Source organism: Macaca thibetana, chromosome 9 (genome assembly GCF_024542745.1).
Source record: "Macaca thibetana thibetana isolate TM-01 chromosome 9, ASM2454274v1, whole genome shotgun sequence".
Classification (NCBI taxonomy): Eukaryota; Metazoa; Chordata; class Mammalia; order Primates; family Cercopithecidae; genus Macaca; species Macaca thibetana.
The window spans coordinates 35,001,461-35,027,259 of NC_065586.1; the positions used below are offsets into that span (position 1 = coordinate 35,001,461).

The window sequence follows — 25,799 nt, forward strand, 5'->3', positions numbered from 1 at the left end:
ACACTCTGTCACCCAGGCTGAAGTGCAGTGGTACGATCTTGGCTCACTGCAACCTCCGCCTCCCAGGTTCAAGCGATTCTCCCACCTCAGCCTCCCCAGGAGCTGGAACTACAGGCACGAGCCACTACGCTCGGCTAATTTTTGTGTTTTTTGTAGAGACGGGGTTTCGCCATGTTGCCCAGGCTGTTCTTTAACTCCTAGGCTCAAGTAATCCACCTGCCTCGGCCTCCCAAAGTGCTGGGGTTACAGGCATGAATCACTGAGCCTGACCAACAGGTGTAATTTACTCCTTTCATTTTATAGACAAGAAAACCAAATTTCAGGCTGATTTACTTAAATATTGCCAGCTATTGACAATAGACTAGAAATACTCAGATCTCTGAACTAGTGTGATAATCTTTATATTACTGTGATGCCTCTATTTTTCTATAAACTGGATTTTCAGCCAGCTTTTGTGCAGCATAGCTTTCTGAGGAAGGATTTGTCCCTGTGGTTTGAATGGACGGAAGCTGGAAGGAAAAACCCCATCACTTACTATGCAAAAGTCCAGCTGGTCTCTGTGACAGCTGCAGGACACAGGGACTCTGCCAGATCTATCTCAGCCACCTCACTTTATGAAGGATGCTTGACTTGTGGTTCAGTCATTTTCTAGGACAAATGGCTGTTAACAAGGTATATGAGAGCTCTTGCTTTCAACGTTCGTGGAGCTCTCAGAAGCGCTAACTTACATCAGACCAGTGTCAGGCTTGACTTAGGAACGAACTTTTAAATTCTTACCTTTTAAAACACAGTTCACGATTGACACACTCTTTTTTTTCTTTCTTTTTTTTTTTTGAGACAGAGTCTCACTCTGTCGCCCAGGCTGGAGTGCAGTAGTGCAATCTCAGCTCACTGCAACCTTTGCCTCTTGCGTTCAAGTGATCCTGCTGCCTCAGCCTCACGAGTAGCTGGGACTACAGGCGCACACCACCACACCCAGCTAATTTTTGTATTTTTAGTAGAGATGGGGTTTCACCATATTGCCCAGGCTGGTCTCGAACTCCTGACCTCAGGTGATGCACCCGCCTTGGCCTCCCAAAGTGCTGGGATTACAGACATGAGCCACTGCGCCCAGCCACTACTGATAGACTTTTGAGGAGGTAAGAAGCCCAAATAAGGGGGCTGTGGATGAAAGTGGGCTGTCCCGGGAGAGGATAGCATGAGTGTGCCCATCTGCGTCTTCTGTTTTGTGTCCCATACCTCTGGAATTTTCATTCAGTAGGTCTGGGTATTTGTATTTTTAACCAGTTCCTTGCATGTTTGTTTGTTTGTTTGTTTTTGAGACAGGGTCTTGCTCTGTTGCCGAGACTGGAGTGCAGCGACACAATCACAGATCACCTCAGCCTCCACCTCCTGGGCTGAAGCAATCCTCCTGCCTCAGCCCCCGGAATAGCTGGGACCACAGGCATGTGCCACCACCACGCCAGGCTCAAGTTCCTGGCATGTTTCTGAAGCACTCTAGTGTTGGAGGACACTGAACTGTATGATCTGGGGTTGGGCCTAATTTTCCTTTAAGTTATGTGTGCTCTTACCCAGCATTTGCCCAGCACAAAGACTGTTTAATGTCACAGCCACAGCGCCACCTAGTGTATGTGTGACTTCCAAGCGGCTCATTTTCTTGGAAACAGTCCATGAACATTTCAAAACTCAACGGGTGGTATTTCTTTTCTGCAAGGGACTCTCCAAGGGTATGCCAAGCCCTATGGGGCAAGGGAGTAAGGGCAGTTTTTTCTGATCTAATTTGGTAAATTATATTCAGAGTAACTCTGGGGAGTCTTGGGTTAACTGTGGGGAAGGGGCAATAATTTGACAAGGTTTGGGAATCTAACTTAAAGATTTTTCTCTAAGAGTACACAGTTACTTGCAAATAGACTGAATTATTTGACATAAGAACTTTAGACATTACTTCCAGGCCACAAAGTTTTATCAAGTAAGTGACTTTAAAATGAATCCATCTTTTCTCAGTAAAATTACCAGTTTTGCTTTAACTGCATATGATGGTTACTTTAGGTGGTTAGAATGTAGTGGAAAATGAGGCCAGGCGCGGTGGCTCACATCTATAATCCCAGCACTTTGGGAGGCCGAGCCGGGTGGATCACTTGAGGTTAGGAGTTCGAGACCAGCCTGGCCAACATGGCAAAAACCCATCTCTAATAAAAATACAAAAATTAACTGGGTGTGTTGGCACGCGCTTGTAGTTCCAGCTACTGGGGAAGCTGAAGCAGAAGAATTACTTGCAGTGAGTGGAGATTGCGCCACTGCACTCCAGCCTCGGTGACAGAATGAGGCTCTGTCTCAAAAAAAAAAAAAAAAAGGACATAGTGGAAAAGAGTCAAAGCGTTTTACGTATCACTCAGACATGGCTGTGGGTGGCATTTTAGTTTTTATTGTAACCTGTGATCACAGTGTTGGCCTCATGGGAATTGGATGAGCATAACCATATCACTAGAAGTTTTTGACAGTTCTTGGTAAATAAGTATCATTGACTGTGGGAGAGCGGTGATATTTTCATACTCTAAAAAGTATACATATCCTGTTGCTTAGTAATGCCGAGATCAGCATCTGTTTTGTTATTGTAGCTTGAAATATCATGAAAATGTAATCGGAGATGAAGGTACTGATGGCATTTAGCAATTGCTTAGAGGTTAGATTAGTGACATGGTAATGATTATTAGATTAGATGCCTTTGAACAGTTTCTATTCAGAGACTTTTGATATAATATATGATATTATGAATAAGATAATGTTAAAAAGTCCAAATTTTAGAACATTAATCCATCTCAATATTAATTTAAAAATAAATACACACACATGCATACTTCTTTGGTCAGCCAGAATTTTTTTTTTTATTAGCCTTTTCCTCACATAACCAGCCAGTGTTAAAATAGATTTGATGTCATGAAGGTTGCAGCTTTTAGGCAGTATAATTTCTTTTCCTGGCATGCATAGTTCTGTATTATGTACATGGTTTCATTCATCCTTTTATCCAGATGTCTGAATTGATGTAACCCACCTGGATTTTATTGGAGTTTAGACCTAGCAGGGTAGAAGACAAATCTACTTTATCAAGGGTATAACATGCCTAACCTATTAGTCTTTCTAGTCAAGTAACCTGACTTAACATCATTAAATGTTGGGTTGCTGTTGCTCCAGGAATACAGGATTGTGGCAGTTTGGAGGGCAGGGAGGGGAAGTTGGAGTACGGGCAGAAGATTTCATACAGGGAACATCCCATGTAACAATAAAGAAGACTGGGTTGCTGGAGGGGCTTAGCAGACAATCTACGGGGACTCTTCCACAGCTGGTATAGACTTTACCCACCAAAGGACATTGAGATTAGCTGTGGTTTCTTAGGGATTTTCACTACAATCAATTACTTGAATACTTCTAGAGCATTTAGGATCCCAGACACCCGTTTCATGACTTTGATTTTTAAAATGAGTCAGACAGTGATTACCTATGTTCTCAAAAATCCATCCTGGATAAAAAGAACTACAGAAACAAAACAACAAAGCCCAAAGCTACAGGCACTGTGAAGAGCAGAATGAACAGTGGGTGTGGGCTTGGCTGGAGGAACCATGGCTGACGGCCACCAGACCTGGGTTCTGGTCCTAGCTTTTCTGTTAAAACTCCCTGTGTCACTTTGGCAAGGTCACTTGACCTCTGTTTGATTGGCAACCTCTGTTTTCTCCACATTGACCTTGACATTTGTGACACTGTGATGAAATTCACAGTGAAATGTTAATTTCAGAGAAGAGTTCATCAGATCTTATTTTTTCCCTCATCCCTGTGAACACAGCTTCTAGATTCTTAGTACTCAGGTCATGAACCCATAAAATTGTCTTTCAGAATGTCTTCAACATCAGTATTTTTAATAAGCCATTCTGAGGCTTGCCCAGCATTTAAGAGAAAAAAAGTCTTAGGCTGAAACTGGCCTGTGATGAAGGCAGGGACATCTACTTTGATTCTGGTAACTAGATTAAGATTTTGACACATGAAGACTTTACTTGGGCAAATTTTGTTTTACTTATGTTATTTATAAATGTGCCAAAACTGTGACTGACTGAAAATTTTCCACCATAGGAGTTTCCTCTGCCCTTCTCCACCTAACAGGGCCGCACCAAGTTAACAGAAATGATCACTGGCTTAGAAAAGGTTGTGGTTTTCAGTGTACATTAGGAGGGTTACTGTCCCATAACCCAGTTTATTATTTAAATATTCTTGAAAGAACTGAAGTAATGAAGGGAGAGGCTATATTTTCTTTAGATTTTTCCATGTTATTTGAAAAGTTTTATTGACACTTATTTTTCTTAGCAGAAAAGCAATTGCTTATTAAATTGTACCCAAGGATAAAATGATTTGACAGGCTCAATCATGATCGATTTGAATAAGCTGATACTTGCAAATATTTCCTTATTCCTGATGTTTGATAACTTCAAGTCCCTGAGACCCAGAACAAAGGCCTTCTTGTCGTGAAAAGGCAGCTACATCTAGTGGTTGGTGGCATTTTCATTGGAAAATTTGGTTTATGAAAAAAGTCCTTCATGGCTGTCTTTGCTGACATTCTGTGGTTGTACAGAGCATTACAACTAATGTGGTGTGTATTTGTAACTTAACTGAGGTATAACTTTTACACCATAAAACTCACCCATTTTAACTGTACAATTCAATGATTTTTTAACAAATTTACCAAATTGTATAATCATCACCACAATACAGATTTAGAACATTTCCATCACCCCAGTAAGATTATTCATTCCCATTTATAGTTAACCAATAATTTTATTTTATTTATTATTATTATTATTGTTTTTCTTTTAAAGACTAGGTCTCACTCTGTCGCCCAGGCTGGAGTGCAGTGGTGCAATCATAGCTCGTTGCAGCATCAAACTCCTGGGCTCAAGTGATCATCCTACCTCAGCCTCCCGAGTAGCTGGGACTACAGGTGTCCATTGCCATACCTGGCACATTTTTAAATTTTTAAATAAAAATAATGCTCAGGCTGTTCTCGAACTCATGGCCTCAAACGATCCTCCCACCTCAGCCTCCCAAAGTGCTAAGATTATGGGTGTGAGCCACTGCGTCCAGCCCCTGGCCAGTATCTTGATTGTAGCCTGTGAAAGACCCTTAGTTAGAGGACCCAGTTAAGCCAGGGCCGGATTCCTGATTTACAGAAACTGTGAGATAATAAATGCTCTGTTAAGCCTCTTAAGTTTGGGGATTGTTATGCAGCAATATGGAACTAATACGTCTACTTGCCAAGCTAATCTAGCAATGTATGCAACTGAATATCCAATCTGCCAACAGCAGAGACCAGTACTGTGCCCTTCACTGGCACTGGAGAAGAACCAGCCACTAGGTGGCAAGTCAGTGACAGGGACCCTCTTCCACCTTGGAAGGGACAGAGACAGAATGTTTGATCCTCTGGCATGGGATACCTCGTAACATCACATCAGGCCTGGGACCCATGTTACAGCAAGGGAGGTGGGGGAGTGGCCCAGGAACACAGGATCCTGTAGTGAAGCCACAGAACAGCGGACCTGATAGAGGCGCGGCTGAAGGGCCCACTCCAGGGCAGGACTTTCAGGGCATGAGGTGCCGTCCTCCAGGACACAGGCTGCACTTTAGAGACCTTTACGCAGTGCTCAGTGGGAAGAATGCATGGGCCTAGGGACCAGAGGCCCTGCCTGTCTCACCCCCAGGGACCAGCTGGGAAAGGAATTGGCATTTCCCATCACTGTAAGTTTGGGTTCTGCAGGTCTAAAGGGCCTGGTCCCAGGAGGACACTTTTGCCAGGGGAGGTGCCACTGGGGCACTTAATCTCCTTGTGCCAAGGGACCTTGCAGCAGGAAGAGGAGTCACCCTCTGGTGGCACTGACTGGCCACCATTACCAGGAGGAGGAAAGGCTTCTGCTCCAGACTGGAAGCATATGTTTGGCACCCAGGCCATCCATGTGGGCACCTCAAGTGCAGTGACCCCGGCTGAGAACAGCAGATGTGCCAGCTGAGGGATGGATGAATGGGGAACAGATGTAGAGGAAAGAGACAAGGAGTGTGGACCGCAGCCTGAGGCCAGCTGTGGTGGGAAGGGCTGTGGTTTGTCCTATTAATCTTCCTCTTCTAAATTCTCCCATAGGCCAGGTATGGTGGTATACACCTGTAGTCTCAGCTACTTGGGAGGCTGAGGCAGGAGGATCCCTTGAGGCCAGGAGTTGGAGGTTGCAGTGAGCTATGATGGCAACACTGCATTCCAGCCTGGGTGACAAAGTGGGATCCTGTCTCTAAAAAAAGCAAAAGAGAAAAACATCCCCAGGAGGAGGCTCCCCCACACTCCCCAGAACCTCCAAAGAGCTGCTCTCTTAACCGTCTTAATGTATGTGACTGAGCAGCTGGCGGGCAGGGGTGGCTGTGGGGAAGACTGGGACATCCCCCGCTCCCCTGCCATAAAAGATCTTGCCCTTAGCTGCTGGGAGTGCTGTCAGCCCACAGCTTTCAACTCAGTCCCTTTGGGTGCTGCCTCACCCGATGCTTACAGGTCTGTATCCAGCAACGGACCCAGGTGGCCCCGCCAGACAACACCTAGGGTCGATCTCGCTCCTGAGCTCCCTGTGGGGTCAGATGAGGTGGTCATTTGACCAGCACAGGAGCTGTTTCTCCCTCCACCCACTCTTGGACTCTTGCCCTCCCAGGAGCATCCTTATGAACCCCTGTGGGCATGCCAAGTCCATCTCAGAGCCCACCCTCTGGCAGCACCTTGTGCTGATCAGTGACATCACTTAGACAAGCTGGGCCATTTTTCTAGAAAATCATAAATTTCTAAGCCAACTCAAGGGAAAAGAGAAACCGTGAACAGTATAAGCATTCAGAAAAATTAATTATACAAAATAACACCAGGGTCATTCAGCTTTACAAGCGAGTGCTATCAGATTTCAAGGTATGGATTCCTATCCTAGAAAAAAAAAAGTTACAGAAAATAGTAAAAGAAACCTAATTTATTTTATGAGATTTGTAAAACATTTGTAGTAAAATTGGGAAAGTCCAGTATAAAAGAAAATGTATATGCTAATCTAATTGATAAACTAATATACAAAAGATCTAAATAAAGTGTTAGTAAACTAAACCCAGATATATATTTAAAATATTACAGTACGATCAAGTAGGGTTTATCCTAGGGATACACATTAACAGACTAACATTCAAAAAGAGAAAGAAAGCATATTTCACTAGATGCAGAAAATCATTAGCTATGGTTCAACACCCTTTCTTGTTGTCAAAACATTTATAAGACAAACTTCTTGGCAAACCAAGAATAGATAGTGATACGGTTTGGCTGCCTCCCCACCCGAATCTCAGCTTGCATTGTAATCCCCATAATCCCCACATGTTGAGGGAAGGACTTGGTGGGAGATGATTGAATCATGGAGGTGGTTTTCCCCATGCTGTTCTCATGATAGTGACGAGTTCTCACGAGATCTGATGGTTTTGTAAGTGTTTGACAATTCCTGCTTCACAGACGCCCTTTCCTGCTGCCTTGTGAAGAAGATGCTTGCTTCCTTTTTGCCTTCCGCCATGATTGCAAGTTTCCTGAGGCCTCCCCAGCAATGTGGAACCCAGCCATGAGTTAATTAAACCTCTTCCATGTATAAATTAGTCAGTCTCAGGTATTTCTTTATAGCAGTGTGAGAACAGACTAATACAGATAGGAACTCCCAAAACTTGACAGTGTACAACCAGCTTACTTATTAGTGTAGTTAGAAGCATGATTCAATATTGTAATGAAGTGCCTAGTTAGTGCAACAAGATAAGAACAAACAAAAAAAACAAGTTGTCATTATTTACAGATTAAAATGTCCATATACAAAATTCAGAAGAATCTGCAGACAAAGGTTAGAAAGCAAAATAAAATTCAGTAAGTTTGCTAAATAAAAGATAAATGTGTAAATTAAAATTTAACAGTATTCCTATATACCTACAAAAAACAAGTAGAAATTGAATAGTAAAAAATCATGTTCATAACAGCAAAACATATACACAGCACCTAGGAATAAACGTAACAAAGGCTATACAAAAATTTTACAGAAAAAATTGTAAATCTTTACTGAAGGGCACAAAAGAAGGCCAAAATAGAGAAACCATGTTATAAATGGAAAAGCTCAGTATTCTAAAGATGTCAGTTCTCAAATCAATCTATAAATTCAATACTACTCCAATCAACACCCTAACAGGGCTTCTTTTTCCATAGAACTCAGCAAACATCTCAAAACTCACAGTGAATTGTGAAAGGCCAATGTGGTGACTGAATCATGGCTGCCATGAAAATGTCCACCTCTTAAAGGCTGGACCTGTGGATATGTTACAATAGCAAAAAAGACTTTTCAGATGTGATTAAATTAAGGGATTTGAGATGAGGAGATTATCCTGGATTATTGGGTAGGCCAATCACTAGGGTCCTTCTAAGAGGGCAGTGGGATGGTCAGAGTGAGAAAGAGGCTATGTGACCAGAGGAGCAGAGAGAGAGACCAGAAGATGCTGCACTGCTGCCTCGCAGAAGGGGAAGGAGCCACGTGCCCAAAAATGTAGGCAGCTTCTAGAAGCTAGAAAAGACAAGGACATGGATTCTTCCCAAGAGCCTCCAGGAGGAACACAGAGCTCCAGAGCTGCAAGAGAATAAACCTGTTTTGTTTTCAGCCCCTAAGTTTGTGGTAATTTGTTATAACAGCAACAGGAGACTAACACAGTAAAAAGTCAAATGACTTAAATAAGGAGAGAAACTTGCTTTCCAGGTATCAAGACTTTCTAGAAAACGATTGTGATTTGAGTAATATGGAACAGATGCAGAGTGTGAGACCAATGAAACAGAAAGGAGTGACAACCACTTGCTGAGTACGGTATGTCTAGAGCTGGCATTACAAACCAGTAGGAAAAGAACAGACTGTTCAATAAACGGTGCTGGATAACTGCTTATGCACATGATATATTAAATGAGGCACATACCTCATTTAATAAAATACATTCTGGCCAGGTCCAGTGGCTCACACCTATAATCCCAGCACTTTGGGAGGCTGAGGCGGGTGGATCACTTGAGGTCAGGAGTTCGAGATCAGCCTGGCCAACGTGGTGAAACCCCATCTCTACAAATACAAAAATTAGCTGAGCGTTGTGGTGTGTGCCTGTGATCTCAGCTACTCAGGAGGCTGAGGCAGGAGAATCGCTTGAACTCAGGAGGCAGAGGTTGCAGTGAGCCGAGATCACACCACTGCACTCCATCCTGGGCGACAGAGCGAGATTCTGCCTCAAAAATAAATAAATAAATAAATAAATAAATAATAAAAATACATTCTATCAATCAAACTTTAAAACTTTCGAAGGAAATTAGAAGAATGTCTATATCAGGATTAAGATTTGTTGAAAAATTATTGAAAAGCTCAAACAATAGAGAAAAGTCAGGTAGAGATCAACTATGTTAAAAAAGAAAACTGCTGTATGACAAATAACACCATAACAAGGGTAAGAGACAAACCACAGACTAGAAGATATTTTCATCACATAAAACTGGCAGAGGATTATTATCTAGATATAACAAGAACTAGCCTAATTTTTATTTATTTTTATTTATTTTTTTAGACAGAGTCTTACTCTGTTGCCCAGACTGGCGTGCAGTGGTGTGATCTCAGCTCACTGCAACCTCCACCTCCTAGGTTCAAGCAATTCTCATGCCTCAACCTCCCCCAGTAGCTGAGACTAAAGGTACCCGCCACCATGCCCAGCTAATTTTTTTTTTTTTTTGTAGTTTTAGTAGAGACAGGGTTTCACCATGTTGGCCAGGCTGGTCTCGAACTCCTGACCTCAAGTGATCTGTCCACTGTGGCCTCTCAAAGTGCTGGGATTACAGGTGTGAGCCACCATGCCCGGCCTTAAGAACTAACATAAATTAATAAGGAAAAATACAACAATCCACATGCAAAATGGGTGAAAACTGAATGTTTACAAAAGGGAAAAAGCAATGAATAAACAGGAAAATATGCTGAATCTTTCTTGTTTTGAGGAAATGAAGTTTAAACAATAATTATCATTTCATATTCAGCAGATGGGTGAAAAATTATAATACCACCTAGTGTTGGGAGGATAGGGAGGAATGGGGACTCATACACTACTAGTTGGAATGTAAATTGCATCTTTATAGAGAAATTGGTCGCTATCTATCAGCCTTGAAGAGGCAGGTATGTTGGGAGACCTCTTAGGTTTATATCTGAGAGACTCTCAAATAAGGAGGCTGATACAAGGAGACTGTTTACTGCAACAATGTTCATAATAGAAAATTTTAGCCGGGCGCCTGTGATCCCAGCACTTTAGGAATATGAGGCCGGTGGATCACCAGCCCGGCCACTAAAAATAAAAAATTACTAAAAATACTACTAAAAATACAAAATTAGCTGGGGGCATGCCTGTAATCCCAGCTACTCAGGAGGCAAGGCTGGAGAATCGCTTGAACTCGGGAGGCGGAGGCTACAGTGAGCTGAGATTTTAACACTGCACTCCAGCCAGGGTGACAAGAGCAAAACTCTGCCTCAAAAAAAAAAAAAAAAAAAAAAAAAAGATAAAAGAAAATGTTGGAAACAACCTAAGTGTCCTTCGGTAAGGAAGGGTAACTGTAGCTTATTCCTACAAAGGAATGCTATTCAACAGTTCAAATGCATGAATTACAGCTACGTGGATCCAAAGGATCAATGCTGGACCGTGTTTCCCATAAGAAAAAAACTGTAAACTGATCTAAGAGTTATACCATTTGTGTTAGTTTTACGCTCCTAAAATAACACTATAGGCCAGGTGCAATGGCTCACGCCTGTAATCCCAGCAGTTTGGGAGGCCGAGGCGTGTGGATTGCTTGAGGCCAGGAGTTTAAGACCAGCCTGGGCAACGTGGCAAAACCCCTTCTCTACTAAAAATACAAAAATTAGCCGGGTGTGGTGGTGGGTGCCTGTGGTTCCAGCTACTCCAGAGGCTGAGGTGGAAGGATCCCTTGTGCCCAGGAGTTAGAGGCTGCAGTGAGTCCAGACCGCGCCGCTGCACTCCAGCCTGGGCGAAGGAGTGAGACTGTCTCCAAAAGAAGAAAAAAAAGCCAGTTCTGCTCACTTTTGCCCTCTCTGCTGCCTAGCTTGCAAACATGATGGCTGAGGAGGATCCAGGCCGTCCTAAATTACAAGGTGACCTTGATGACAGGTCACACTCTGAGGATGGAGAGGCAGAAACAGCATCGTAAGGACTCCAGCGTGGCTTTTATGTGAAGCCGCCATACTGGCTCCTGAAAGGCCTCCTATGTCGGGGCTGTTATATGAGAATAAACTCTATTATTCAAGCCACTCTCATGAGGTTTCTGTTACTCCTAGGGGAATGCAACTCCTAACTGACACAGCTTCCGCATTGTGGAGTCTGACCTAAGCAGATCTGTACTGTGATTTTAGTGATTCAATTTTACCTTTGGTCCCATTATTTTGAACGTCGGTTGGGGTATGTTTATTCACAAGACTGCAGATTGCAGACTCCACCACCACCCGTGAAGTAATAGAGCATGCATTTGAGATTTTATTTATAGTTTTTTTTTAATTTTTAAATTTTTTTTTGTAGAGATAGGATCTTGCTGTGTTGGCCAGGCTGGTCTTGAATTCCTGGCCTCAAGTGATCTTTCTGCCTCAGTCTCCCAAAGTACTGGGATTACAGGTGTGAGCCACCACACCCAACCTATCTGTAGTTTTTAAAAAATATTAAGTAAAGGGTTGACAACACCGAGTACAATCCCTTCTGTCGATAAAATATACCCAAATGTTAATATCGTATCTCCTTAAAATACATTGAAAACACATGCATTTATTTTGTAGCTACTATTATAAGGCGGGAAAGTTTATGTATTTTTTGTAGCTGGCACCAGAATACTTTTGAGAGGAAAAAAAAAAGGACCTGTTTCTGTTGAGAAATCTATCGGTGTGCTTGGGGTGGAAGCTGCTTGCCTAGAGCCTGAGCATTGGCCGCCCCCAGGTTTGGAGAACTTGAACACTCCCGTGCATTGGAGAGGAGAGAATTTCGTAACTCCAGGGCTCCTTTTTGTGGGAGGTGGAAGTGTTCGGTGGGATTTGCTGTGTGATAAAGGCTTCCCTGGGAACCTACTTGTTCACGCTCACAAAGCGTGAATGTGAGTCTGCGTGCATGTGCACGCCAACTGTGATGGCAGGAACTTACAGCCAAATAGTGGCGGTAGGAGCAGTGGCAGAAACAGGAGGCCTACCTGCAGCCAGTGTCTTGATGACATTTTGGGGTTCCTCCTGACATCCTCAGAGAGAAATGACTCTAGGACATAGCTGGAAGTTCATGATCACTGTGGCTGCCAAGCCCATGGATCCAGCTGCTGGAGAGGGGGAAAGTGTTACAGACCAATTTCATTTTTAAATATGAGAGCCAAAATTCTGAATAAAATATTCATAAAGATGATTTCAAAGTACATTTAAATAGTAATATAGATCAACTAAGTGAGATTCACCTCAGGAACACAAAAACAAAAAAAAATTTTAATGCAAAAATGTTAAGAAATCTATGAATATAACTCATATTCATTTGTTAAGAAGGAAAAATACGATTATCTCCATAGATGCCAAAAACTGGAACCACTTTCTCCAGCTTTCCTCCCAACCCGGGGAGAGCCAACAAAATGGCAAGTGGAACGCCGCAATTTCTGTTCTTGCGCAAAATTCATCCTTGGATTCCTATGTCTCTGTGTGGCCCGCCTCTTTCTTGTTGGGTATATTAGGGTGATTCTTAAGGAATTCCCCACTGCCACTCACCTCTGTTCCTCTTATTTATTTATTTATTTATTTATTTATTTTGAGACAAGGTCTTGCTCTGTTGCCCAGGCTGGAGTACAGTGGCATGATCTCGACTCACTGCAACCTCCGCCTCCCGGGTTCAAACGATGCTCCTGCCTCAGCCTCCTGAGTAGCTGGGACTACAGCCGCGTGCCACCACGCCCAGCTAATTTTTGTGTGTTTTTAGTAGAGATGGCATTTCACCATGTTGGTCAGGCTGGTCTCGAACTCCTGACCTCAAGTGATCTGCCTGCCTCGGCCTCCCAAAGTGCTGGGATTATTGGCATGAGCCACCTCGCCCTGCCTTTTTATTAAATATTTTTAAAGGGGCCACGTGAATCTTCTCTGTATCATTCCAATTTTAGTATACGTGCTGCTGAGGCGAGCACGACATCTGTTCCCCTTATACTGCTGCTGGGAGTGGGAATGGGATGAGTCAGGAGCACCTAGAACCTGCTTGGTCAAGAGGATAGTGGGACTCTCCCACGTCACTCTTACTCTTGATGGGAATTTTTTAAGATTATGATACAAGTAAGACCAATCCCTCCATGCCCTATCCACAAGTACCTTTTGTAATTGCCACTGCATTATTTTTCTGCTTTTAAACCACCTCTCTATTTTGTTGTGAATTTTGGGGAGGTATCTCATTGGAGTCTCTCTCCATTTTACCACCGAGGTCTAGAATATGCACTAATTTAAAAAGAGAAATTGGCAACTTTCGTGGGAGGGGGAGGGATCCTTGACAGTCACCTATGGATTGATTAAGACCCTATTCTGCTTTTCCCATGGAATGGGAATCTCTGGAGCCTGTGGTTCTACTATGAGCCTGGCTATCAGGCAATCACAAAGCTCCCATTTGAGGTAAGAAGACACCACACCAGGCACAGTGGCTCACACCTGTAGTCCCAGAGCTTTGGGAGGCCGAAGTGGGAGGATCACTTGAGGCCAGGAGTTTGAGACTTGCCTGAGCAACAAAGCAAGACACTATCTCTACTTAAAAAATTAGCCAGGCAGGCTGGGCACAGTGGCTCCCTCCTGTAATCCCAGCACTTTGGGAGACTGGGTTGGGCAGATCACCTGAGGTCGGGAGTTCAAGACCAGCCTGGCCAACATGGAGAAACCCCATCTCTACCAAAAATACAAAATTAGCCAGGCATGGTGGCACATGCTTGTAATGGGGGAGGCTGAGACAGGAGAATCGCTTGAATGCAGGAGGTGGAGGTCACAGTGAGCCGAGATCTCACCATTGCACTCCAGCCTGGGCAACAAGAGCGAAACTCTATCTCAAATAAATAAATAAATAAATAAATAAATTAGCTAAGCATTGTGGCATGCACCTGTGGTCCCAGCTACTCGGGAGGCTGAGTCAGGAGGATCACTTGAGGCCAGAAGTTCAAGGTCACAGTGAGCTATGATTGCACCACTGTACTTCAATCTGGGCAACAGAGTGAGACCCTCTCTCTTTAAAAAAAAAAAAAAATTCAGAAATCAGATACTTTATAGGGAAGGCAGGACAGGAACTGAAGACAGCCTTCTTATCTGTCTTTGGAACTTGCCACAAAATGTTGCAGTAATGACAGCCCCTGAGGCAGAGAAGCAAAAGAGGTTTAAGAAGGAATTTCTGGAGCCACACATTCAGAACATTAAATGGATTTAGAATTGTCACCAACTGGTTCTGGTGGCAGGATGCCCAAACACATTCAGATGGGAACCAGCAGTAATGAGTATTGTTAGGAATCATCTGTTAGATTTCTAAACACACACGAACAGGACGGAGGAAGGACCTCTGTATAGGAGTGAAACCAGAGAGGCTTGTGCCTGAAGCCTGTGCTACTCAATCAGAAACTCTAGGAAACGTGTATTTTTACAAAGCTCTACAGACAATTCTGTTACCCAGTGCTGTGGTTTAACGTGTCTGGCAAATGCCAGGTGTTGGAACTGAATCCCCAATGTGGCAGTCTTGAGGGGCAGGGCCTTTAAGAGGCGACTGGGTCATGAGGGCTCTGCTCTCATGAATGGATTAGCCCATGAACCCATTCACAGGTTCCACCGGGCGACACCCTCACAACTCCCCAGTCCCCACCCGCAAGAAGGCTCCTACCAGGTGCTGACCCTTGACCTTGGACTTCTCAGCTTCCACTGTAAGAAGTAAACTCCTTTCCTTTAGAAATTTCCCAGTTGCAGGTATTCTGTTATAAGCAACAGAAAATGGACTAAGATACCCTGACAGGGCTGAGAACTGCTTCAGTAGAGGCTCTTCTTTTCCTCACCCACTGTGACCAGGGACTCAGGCCTGCACAGTGCTGCAGCATACTACAGTTTCACATAATACGGGCCAGGTGCAGTGGCTCACGCCTGTAATCCCAGCACTTTGGGAGGCCGAGGTGGGGGGATCACCTGAGGTCAGGAGTTCAACACCAGCCTGACCAACATGGAGAAACCCCATCTCTACTAAAAATACAAAAATTAGCTGGACTTGGTGGTGGGCGCCTGTAAGTCCAGCTACTTGGGAGGCTGAGGCAGGAGAATCACTTGAACCCGAGAGGCGGAGGTTGCAGTGAGCCGAGATGGCGCCATTGCACTCTAGCCTGGGCGACAGAGTGAGACCCCAACTCAAAAACAAAGAAACAAAAAACATAATCATCGGCCACGCACAGTGGCTCACGCCAGTAATCCCAACACTTTGGGAGGCTGAAGCAGGTCGATCCTTTGAGGCCAGGAGTTCAAGACCAGTCTGGGTAAGAAACACACCACTGCACTCTGGCCTGTGTGACGGAGTGAGACTCTGTCTCTTAAAAACAAAAATAAAAACCAAAAATTGACATAATAGTGATATTTATGACTGATAACAAATACTGAGACACATAAGAATTTTAGGAATCTCATACAATTTTGGAGCACATATTGATAATACATTTATATAAATATAACTCAGAGAAGGTTAAATACCATTTCTCATTTAACAATGCTTCCCATATAGTTATTTACGTAGTACATACGCCTAACACATCTCTCTTGGACTCCCAGGAGTCCTTTTTGGAACCTCTAAAAGTTAGTTCGAGGTTAAAAGGACAATTTTAGAATTTAAAATTTGACTTTGGGATGTTTATCCGATATGAAAGGTTTAAAACACTTGATCAAAATAGGAGTACAGGTCACTGCAAAGTAATATTCATTGAGCTAAAGTGATAATTCAGATTTCAAAAAGCAAAAACCTTTACTCTTTGATGGAGAGACACTCAGTTTTTCAAACGATCAAAAGACCTAATAAAGATAGCATCAGACCAACAGGATCTGTCTCTCCTTCTCCCCTTTTTTACAGTTTATCTCAAAGGTAAACAAAACCTTTTGCTTTTATTAATACTACACGAAAATCTCATTCAAAAGAGAAAACCAACTTCTACTTTTGCATTAGCGTTTTGTTTTGTTTTGGTTTTGAGACAGAGTTTTGCTCTGTTGCCCAGGCTGGAGAGTAGCGGCGTGATCTCAGCTCACTGCAACCTTCACTTCCCGGGTTCAAGTGATCCTCCTGCCTCAGCCTCTCAAGCAGCTGGGATTACAGAGGTGCACCACCATGCCCAGCAAGTGTTTGCGTTTTTAGTAGATACGGGGTTTTTCCATGTTGCCCAGGCTGGTCTCGAACTCTTGGACTCAAGTGATCTCCCCGCCTTGGCCTCCCAAAGTGCTGGAATTACAGACGTGAGCTACCATGTTATGCTGTATTAGTGTATTATTAATAGTTAGGCCAATTTCAACAAAGCCTTATAAATAGATGCATCCAATTTCAATCAACTTTGACCACACAAAGTAAGATTTCTGTTTACCTTTTATAACCTCTTCCAAGTTTTCTCATTCTTCCCCCCCAACTTTCTATATCTATTCATCTAAACTAGACAAAATTACTTTTCCTGTAGCAAAAACCACATTCTCATGCCTTTCCTATCGCCCTCCTCACCAAAAACACATACTTTTCTTATACACTCTGTATACAGAAGTGTTTCTCTCAGTTCTAGTTTTAGTTATATATTAACAATAATTTTAACTCTTAGTAGCCCTATTTTTCAGTGAAAAACCTAGGGAGTAAGTCATTTTAATTGCTATGTATCAGGGGCAGAGCCCAGGACAGAGGCCAAAGCTGTAAAGACAATACCCAGAGGACCCAACCCTTCCCGGAATGGCCAGGAAATCCTGCTGGGCCAGGGAAGATGGGCCCAGGCACTGCAGACACACGTGGGTCCCCAGGCCTCACCATGGCCACTGTGTAGACTCCAGAATCAAATGGCTCCAAACCTAAGTCATAAAGTCACAGACCAATCAAGCAAGTTTCAAAAATATCTCCTAGCACTTTGGGAGGCTGAGGCGGGAGGATCTCTTGAGCCCAGGAGTTCAAGATCATCCTGGACAACATAAGGAGACGCCATCCCTTCAAAAAGTAAAAAAAAAAATTTAGGCAGGTATGGAGGCATGCACCTGTAGTCCTAGCTACTTGGGAGGCTGAAGTGAGAGGATAACTTGAGCCTGGAAGGCCAAGGCTGTAGTGTTCCAGCCTGGGCAACAGAGCAGGACCATGTTTCAAAAACAACAACAACAACAGGAAAAATTACAGAAGCTGTTAACAGGTTTACAACCTTAAAACATCATGGAGACAGTATAAACCCGTCTAAACTCAGGCAGAATGTCTAAATTAAATTCAGACGATGTTTTTATTTTATTGTATCAACAATATTAAAACTGGCTTTATTTATCAAAGGTTATTAAAGTTGCATGAATTTGAAAATAATTTGGGCTCATTTACTTAATTTATAAATGCTAATTTACTTATAAGTCAATTTGGCACCATGTAGACAATATACAAGCAAACATGTGTATATAAAAATACATGCAGATGGCTGGGCGCAGTGGCTCACGCCTGTAATCCCAGCACTTTGGGAGGCCAAGGCTGGTGGATCACCTGAGGTCAGGAGTTCAAGACCACCCTGATCAACATGGAGAAACCCCATCTCTACTAAAAATACAAAATTAGTTGGGTGTGGTGGTGGGTGCCTGTAATCCCAACTACTCAGGAGGCTGAGGCAGGAGAATCGCTTGAACCTGGCAGGCAGAGCTTGCAGTGAGCCGAGATAGCGCCACTGCACTCCAGCCTGGGCGACAGAGTGAGACTCCGTCTCAAACAAAAAAAAAAAAAAAAAGAAAAGAAAAAAAAAAAAAAAACATGCAGAAGTAAATAAAGGCCTTACAGCTTTGATTTCAAAATTATAGCCATGAGACTGGTAAAACTCACTAGGTTAAAAGGATAGGTGGATTAAACTGTGTTTATGTAAATGGAACAGGTTAAAGTTTATCTGTCTCACGTAGCTGAAGCCCTTACTGAGATAATAATAAGAGATAATAATCTCTTATTATCAGATTTCAACCAGGAAAAACAGCCAATATTTTGGGGTTTTGAACCTTTTAACCAAAAGGAAGTGGCTCCCTAACTGGGAATCGAACCCAGTCCACAGTGGTGAAAGCACAGAATTTTAACTCCTAGGCCACAAGGTGGAGTGGCTGCCACTACAAGTTCTGCAGGGAATCCAAAGCAGGCAATTTGAGTGTACAAAGGATTTTAATTTTGTTTTCTGTCAGATTTTTGTTCTGAAACTTTTGTTAGGAAAATGTTAAGGCTAGCCATGATACTATTAGTGCCTTTCTTTTAATTTGATCTTTCCCTAAACGCAAATAAGGCACTTGTTTGGAATGAGAGGTCTCTAAAATAGTTTCAGTTTAGGGGGCCTTTGCAATTTAAAGAATCAATCTTTTGGCCACTGATGATTAGAATTTCCTGAGATGTGGCCAGGCACGGTGGCACAAGCCTGTAATCCCAGCACTTTGGGAGGCCGAGGTGGGTGGATCACTTGAGGTCAGGAGTTTGAGACCAGCCTGCCAACATGGTGAAACCCTGTCTCTACTAAAAATACAAAAATTAGCCGGGTATGGTGGTGCGCCTCTGTAATCCCAGTTACTTGGGAGGCTGAGACAGGAGAATTGCTTGAACCCAGGAGGCGGAGGTTGCAGGGGACCGAGATCGAGCCACTGCACTCTAGCCTGGGTGCCAGAGTGAGACTCTGTCTCAAAAAAAAAAAAAAAAAAAAAAAGAATTTCCTGAGATGTACTTACACAAATAGCAACTCAATCTAACAAGCCTCTTCATGGAATGCCCAGGAGGTAATTTTCCCGGTTTCAATTAAGTTTTTACCAATAAACAAGAGGTACTTCTTGGAGAGGGCATAGAATAGGCAGCCTCAACGATCCCCATCCTCACAAATTCACTCCCAAGAATAGACTAAGGCAGCAAAAGGTTCATGGTGCCACAGATGATAAAGGATGGTGTTTTTACATACAGTGCCTCTAGTATCCCACAAATTTGTGGGGGGCCGCCAGTCACACACCTATTTAAGCTGTGACACCAGGCAGGCCCTCCTGGGATTGGACTTTCCCAGGACTAACCAAGCAGCAAGGTTGAGACAACAAAAGCACCTTATAAATAGGACTCATTGGCCAGGCACAGTGGCGCATGCCTGTAATTCCAGCTACTCAGGAGGCTGATGCAAGAAAATCACTTGAACCCGGGAGGCGGAGGTTGCAGTGGGCCAAGATCACGCCACTGCATTCCAGCCTGGGTGACAGAGCGGGACTCTGTCTCAAAACAAACAAACAAACAAACAAAAAAACTGCAGGGCCAGCGGGCACAGTGCGCTTCTGGGGGTTCTAGGTCCATGTTCTACCCTATGGCACCCCTCTTTATGACAGATCCATAACGAAATACAATGGAAAAGACTCTGAGAGAGAAAGGATCAGACGATATGAATATTCATGCCTAAAAGTACACCAGAATTGCTACTTAACCCAAGACTAGTCACACAAATCCTTTTCTCCAGTTAATCAAGATTTTAGGAAAGGGGAAAGAGACAAACAGTGATTTCTGCTGTCTGCTTGATTGGATTTCACGGAGAGAGGCCGGGAGGCTGACTGGTAGGAATTTCTTACCCTTCTGATGCTTTGACAGGTCCTGGGTTCCCTGGACTGTGGCTTCCAGAAAAGTAGAGCAGCTTTAGTATCCTGTCTATGACGCCAACACTGTAGGGGCCAAGGGAAACTTCACGAAGCTTTGCTGAACATCAACAGACAAAGGCAGATTATTAAGAGACAAAGCATGCAAATCTATTAATACGCACAGGGGAAAATCACGGAGCGATTACCCCAGCTTCCCAGTGGAGCACAGAAGCTTTTCTGCCTTTTTTTTTTTTTTTTTTTTTGAGACGGAGTCTCACTCCGCTGCCTAGGCTAGAGTGCAGTGGCGCCATCTTGGCTCACTGCAACCTCTACCTTCCAGGTTCAAGTGATTCTCGTGCCTCAGCCTCCAGAGTAGCTGGGAATACTCCACCACCACACCCGACTAATTTTTTGTATTTTTATTAGATATGGGATTTGGCCATGTTGGCCAGGCTGGTCTTGAACTCCTGACCTCAAGTGATCCACCCACCTGGGCCTCCCAAAGTGTTGGGATTACAGGCGTGAGCCACTGGGCCCAGACTTTTCTACCATTTTGAGATTACAGAAAGAATGGGGCCTTCGAGCATGGGCTCAGAAAGGTTATGGTGGTAAGTCAGGTGACAGTGGCAAAATAGATTATGGATGGGAGAGAAGAGGACGCCTGGCTAGCAAAGGTGGTCTTGTTACGCAACTGAAACCTCACGGGTAGCAGCCCTCAGAGAGAAGAGGTGGGAAATATTCCTTTCAGATCTTCAGAGATGTCAGACTCTCAGTTCATCTTTCCTAGATCTGGATCAGGGAGGACCTCAGAGAACCTGGCTGCAGGGATGCAGGTTTGCTTTACAGATGCAAAGTTCCACACAGACGACAGCTTTGCAGGGCTGCTTGGCTCTCTGAAGAACTATCTCAAAATATGTCAGCAAAGGATATTTTGGGGTGAAATATTTTGGCTTCCTTCAGTATCTCAGGATCTTTGAAGCTTAAAATCAAGTTATCTGACCAGACCTATGATCTGATTTCTTTTGAGAACTTAGAAGAAAACTTAGAATGAAAAAACAAGAACAGGCTATGGGAACATGGGAAAATGAGAGGCTGGAGTTGGATGTTTTGATCCTCAGAATCCTCATTCAACAAATAAGGAGTAAAATACTGTATATATAGTGTATGTCTCTATATACAGATATACAGAGATACACAGAGTTGCTAGATTAGTGTATTTGGGACATTCTTAGGTTAAAAATAATTTTTTAAATCTGAAATGTAAATATTACTGGGTGTCGTGTATTTTTATTTGGTAAACCTGGCAGCCTTAGTAATTTTTTTTTTTTTTTTTTTTTTTGAGACGGAGTCTTGCTCTGTCGCCCGGGCTGGAGTGCAGTGGCCAGATCTCAGCTCACTGCAAGCTCCGCCTCCCGGGTTTACGCCATTCTCCTGCCTCAGCCTCCCGAGTAGCTGGGACTACAGGCGCGCGCCACCTGGCCCGGCTACTTTTTTGTATTTTTTTTAGTAGAGACGGGGTTTCACCGTGTTAGCCAGGATGGTCTCGATCTCCTGACCTCGTGATCCGCCTGTCTCGGCCTCCCAAAGTGCTGGGATTACAGGCTTGAGCCACCGCTCCCGGCCAGTCTTAGTAATTTTAAGCAAAAATTAAATATAATGTTTGCTAAAAAAATAGACTCTATTAATCAATTTCAATCATTTTCCCCAAAACCTTCCTAGGAGAAATTATTCTGTTTTAAAAGAGGGCGAAGGTGTTAAGTCACGCTGACTAAAATTTGCTAACTGACCTCTAGAGGGAGCCAAATTGATAAAGAAACCGAAATGACATCCTAAATCCAGTGAATTTCTCTCTTTCTTTCTTTCTTTTTTTTTTTTTTTTTTTTTTTTTTTTTTTTTGAGATGGAGTCTGGCTCTGTGGTGCAGTGGCGCAATCTCGGCTCACTGCAACCTCCACCTCCCAGGTTCAAGCGATTTTTCTGCCTCAGCTTCCCGAGTAGCTAGGATTACAGGCTTGTGCTACCACCCCTGGCTAATTTTTTCTGTTTTTAGTGGTGACTTTTAATATTTTTAGTAGACACGGGGTTTCGCCATGTTGGCCAGGCTGGTCTTGAACTCCTGACCTCAAGTGATCCACCTGCTTCGGCCTCCCAAAGCGCTGGGATTACAGGTTTGAGCCACCGTGCTCAGTCTGGATTTGCCTTAAATCATGATCCCAAAATGAGCCCTATATGAGATGTAATCACTTCTCTAAAAGAAATGTTTCTTACTTCCTTAAAACAACATAACACATTTAATGCTTTTTAAAAAGTAACAATGCGTGCTCTTCAAGGAAAGAATCCTTTGCGTTAAACCTTTCCATGTGCCGGGGAAGCCAGATGGGGGTAGGAGTGGAGGGTCGGGTGCAGGCTCACAGGAGCCACCTGAATAACGAATTCTGACACTGATTATGTAATGCGTTGAACTTGAAATTATAAACACGAATGTAATTCCAAAGGTGGTTACTGAGTCTTTGAGAAAAACACCAGGCAAGTTGTAGGAAATCTCCAAAATCTGTCATCTTGACCCATCAGACATCTCCCCATGGGACATCCTCTCCACCCAGCATTCTTTGGCTAGAGGAGAAAAGTTCTGTGCTCAGACGTGGAAGGGAAAGGCTCTTCCTGTTTTCCCTTCTACTTCCACGAGCTCCCTTGCACTCTGGTTTGAAGTAAATTGCTGTTTTCCTTTAAATTTTTTTCAAAGGATCATCCATTGCTTAAAAATAATGCCATTAGGCTGGGCATGGTGGCTCACGCCTGCAATCCCAGCACTTTGGGAGGCTGAGGTGGGCAGATCATGAGGTTAGGAGATCGAGACCATCCTGGTCAACATGGTGAAAACCCATCTCTACTAAAAATACCAAAATTAGCTAGGTGTGGTGGCACGTGCCTGTAATCCCAGCTACTTGGGAGGCTGAGGCAGGAGAATCGCTTGAACCAGGGAGGTGGAGGTTGCAGTGGGCCGAGATTGCGCCACTGCACTCTAGCCTGGCGACAGAGTGAGACTCTGTCTCAAACAACAACAAAAAAATAAGGCCATTATAACAATCTATGACCCAGCCAAGTTTGTCTCAAAACATAAAGAGGGAGAGGCCAGGCACAGTGGCTCCTACCTGTAATCCCAGCACTTTGGGAGGCAGAGGTGGGCCGATCACTTGAGGCCAGGAGTTTGAGACCAGCCTGGTCAACATGATGAAACCCTGTCTCTAGTAAAAATAGAAAAATTATCTGGGCGTGGTGGTGCGCACCTTTAATCTCAGCTACTCAGGAGGCTGAGGCAGGAGAATTGCTTGAACCTGGGCGGGGGAGGTTGCAGTGAGCCGAGACCATGCCACTGTACTTCAGCCTGGGCAACAGAGTGAGAGTCTGTCTCAGTAAAAAAAAAAAAGCATTTGGGGCCTAGTGTGGTGGTTCATACGTGTAGTCCCAGCATTTTGGGAGGCCAAGGCAGGAGGATCCTTGAGGCCACAAGTTCAACATCAGGCTGTGCAATATGTCTACAAAAAGTTAACACATTAGCTGGGCATGGTGTTTCATGCTGGTAGTCCCAGCTACTCAGGAGGCTGAGGCAGGAGGATCACTTGAGCCCAAGAATTGGGGGCTGCAGTGAACTATGATTGCACCACTGCACCCCAGCCTGGGTGACAGAGACCCTATTTCACTAAAAAAAAATAATTTAATTAATTATTTAATTCGAATAAAGACGGAACACTTGGAATTTAGAAAACCCTATCTCTTCAAAAGCCTATTTTGCAAAATCAAACATTTACTCTTTCTCTTTGCCTTTTTTTTCTTTATTTTTTAAAGGAGTCTCACTCTGTCTCCCAGGCTGGAGTGCAGTGGCCTGATCTTGTGCCTCAGCCTCCTGAGTAGCTGGGACTACAGGTGTGCGCCACCACGCCAGGCTAATTTTTTGTATTTAGTAGAGATGGAGTTTCACCATGTTGACCAGGCTGATCTTGAACTCCTGACCTCAGGTGATTCACCTGCCTCGGCCTCCCAAAGTGTTGGGATTACAGGCATGAGCCACTGCGCCTGGCCTTGCCTTCTTGACACAAAAATTGTAATCCTGCCTGAGGCAGATGCATGATGCCAACAGAGTAGGGAAAGGTCATATATGTGTCGGGGGATCCAAGCACATTATACATTTAATATCCCAATAATATCCCTTACAATGTTATTTAGTGTCATAGCCAATCTGGCTTCATCAAGTATCCTTTTTTTTTTTTTTTAAAAGAGAGATGGGGTCTTGATATGTTGTCCAGGCTGTAGTGCAGTGGCTATTCACAGATGTGATCATAGCACACTGCAGATTCTAACTCCTGGGCTGAAAGTGATCCTCCCATCTGAGCCTCCCCAGTAGCTGGGACTATATGCACAAGACCACACTCTGCTAATTTCTTTTCTTTTTTTTTCTTTTTGAGACAGGGCCTTGCTTTGTCACCCAGGCTGGGGTGCATTGGCTATTCACAGGCATGATCATAGCGCATTGCAGCCTCAACCTACCAGGCTCAAGTGATCCACCCATCTCAGTCTCCTGAGTAGCTGGGACTACAGGCACATGCCAGCACACTTGGTTATTATTTTTTTTTTTTGTAGAGACGAGGTCCCACTTTGTTGCTCTGGCTGGTTTTGAACTCCTGGGCTTAAGCAGTCCTCCCACCTCAGCCTCCCAAACTGCTAGGATTACAGGTATGAGCCACCACACCCAGCTCCTGCTAATTAAAAAAAATTTTTTTTTTTTTTTTTTTTTTTTTTTTTAGAAACGGGGCTTGGCTATGTTGCCCAGGCTGGTCTCAACCTCCTGGCCTCAAGCAATTCTCCTGCCTCAGCCTCCCAAGTAGCTGGTACCACAAGTGCATGCCATCAGGCCTGGCCTCAAGTACTTTCTTATGTCTGATGTTTAGCCAGTAGTTATTAAAATCCAAGCAAAGAAAAATAATTCCTAACCTCTTGGCACTCACATTCTTGATTAGGATATATGCCATGTCCCTATTATCTGGAGGTCATCCTTTGGGGCCACTCTAACTCTCCACAAACATCAGAAAAAAAAAAAACAATGGAAAATATTTCTCAGTGCCTGAAGTAACTTTAGTAGAAGATGACTTAGCTGGCAGTCTAACTGATAAACAAATTGTTCTAAAATAACTTTCCATGTGATCATCTTTGTTAAAAATTAGGTCATTGCAGGCTGGGAGACACGGCTCACGCCTGTAATCCCAGCACTTTGTGAGGTGGATCACTTGAGGCCAGGAGTTCGAGACCAGCCTGGCCAACAGAGGAAACCCCTTCTCTACTAAAAATACAAAAATTGGCTGGGCGCGGTGGCTCACTCCTGTAATCCCAGCACTTTGGGAGGCTGAGGCGGATGGATCACAAAGTCAAGAGATAGAGACCATCCTGGCTAACACGGTGAAACCCCGTCCCTACTAAAAATACAAAAAAAATTAGCCTGGCATGGTGGTGGGCACCTGTAGTCCCAGCTACTTGGGAGGCTGAGGCAGAAAAATGGTATGAACCTGGGAAGCGGAGCTTACAGTGAGCCGAGATCGCGCCACTGCACTCCAGCCTGGGCAAGGGAGAGCGAGACTCCATCTCAAAATTAAAAACAACAACAACAACAACAACAACAACAACAAATTAGCCGGGTATGATGCTACATGCCTGTAATCCCAGCTACTCAGGAGGCTGAGACATGAGAATCACTTGAACCTGGGAGGCAGAGGCTGCAGTGAGCCGAGATTGTGTCACCGCACACCAGCCTGGGTGACAGAGCGAGACTCTGTCTCAAAACAAACAAACAACAAAACCACATCCAAAAGAGATTAGAGATAGA

General features: G+C 43.8%; 1 protein-coding gene and 1 long non-coding RNA gene across 6 annotated transcripts in view; one reads left to right on the top strand and one right to left on the bottom strand.

Annotated features, from left to right (window-relative positions):
• The window catches only part of CCNY (cyclin Y), an 876,528-nt gene that overhangs the window by 531,336 nt on the left and 319,393 nt on the right, over positions 1-25,799 (top strand). The gene's annotated exons all lie outside the window — the stretch shown is intronic.
• Positions 2,870-25,799, bottom strand: part of LOC126962990 (uncharacterized) — a 117,736-nt gene continuing 94,806 nt past the window's right edge. For 3 of the 5 annotated variants that reach the window (XR_007728879.1, XR_007728881.1, XR_007728880.1), the window contains 3 exons: positions 19,920-20,043; positions 12,320-12,439; positions 2,870-3,075 (listed from right to left, as the gene is read on the bottom strand). This is a non-coding gene — a long non-coding RNA (uncharacterized LOC126962990). Of the gene's footprint in view, positions 3,076-3,967; positions 7,824-12,319; positions 12,440-19,919; positions 20,044-25,799 lie in introns of those variants that run through there. The other 2 variants (XR_007728882.1, XR_007728883.1) reach the window with 2 other exon arrangements.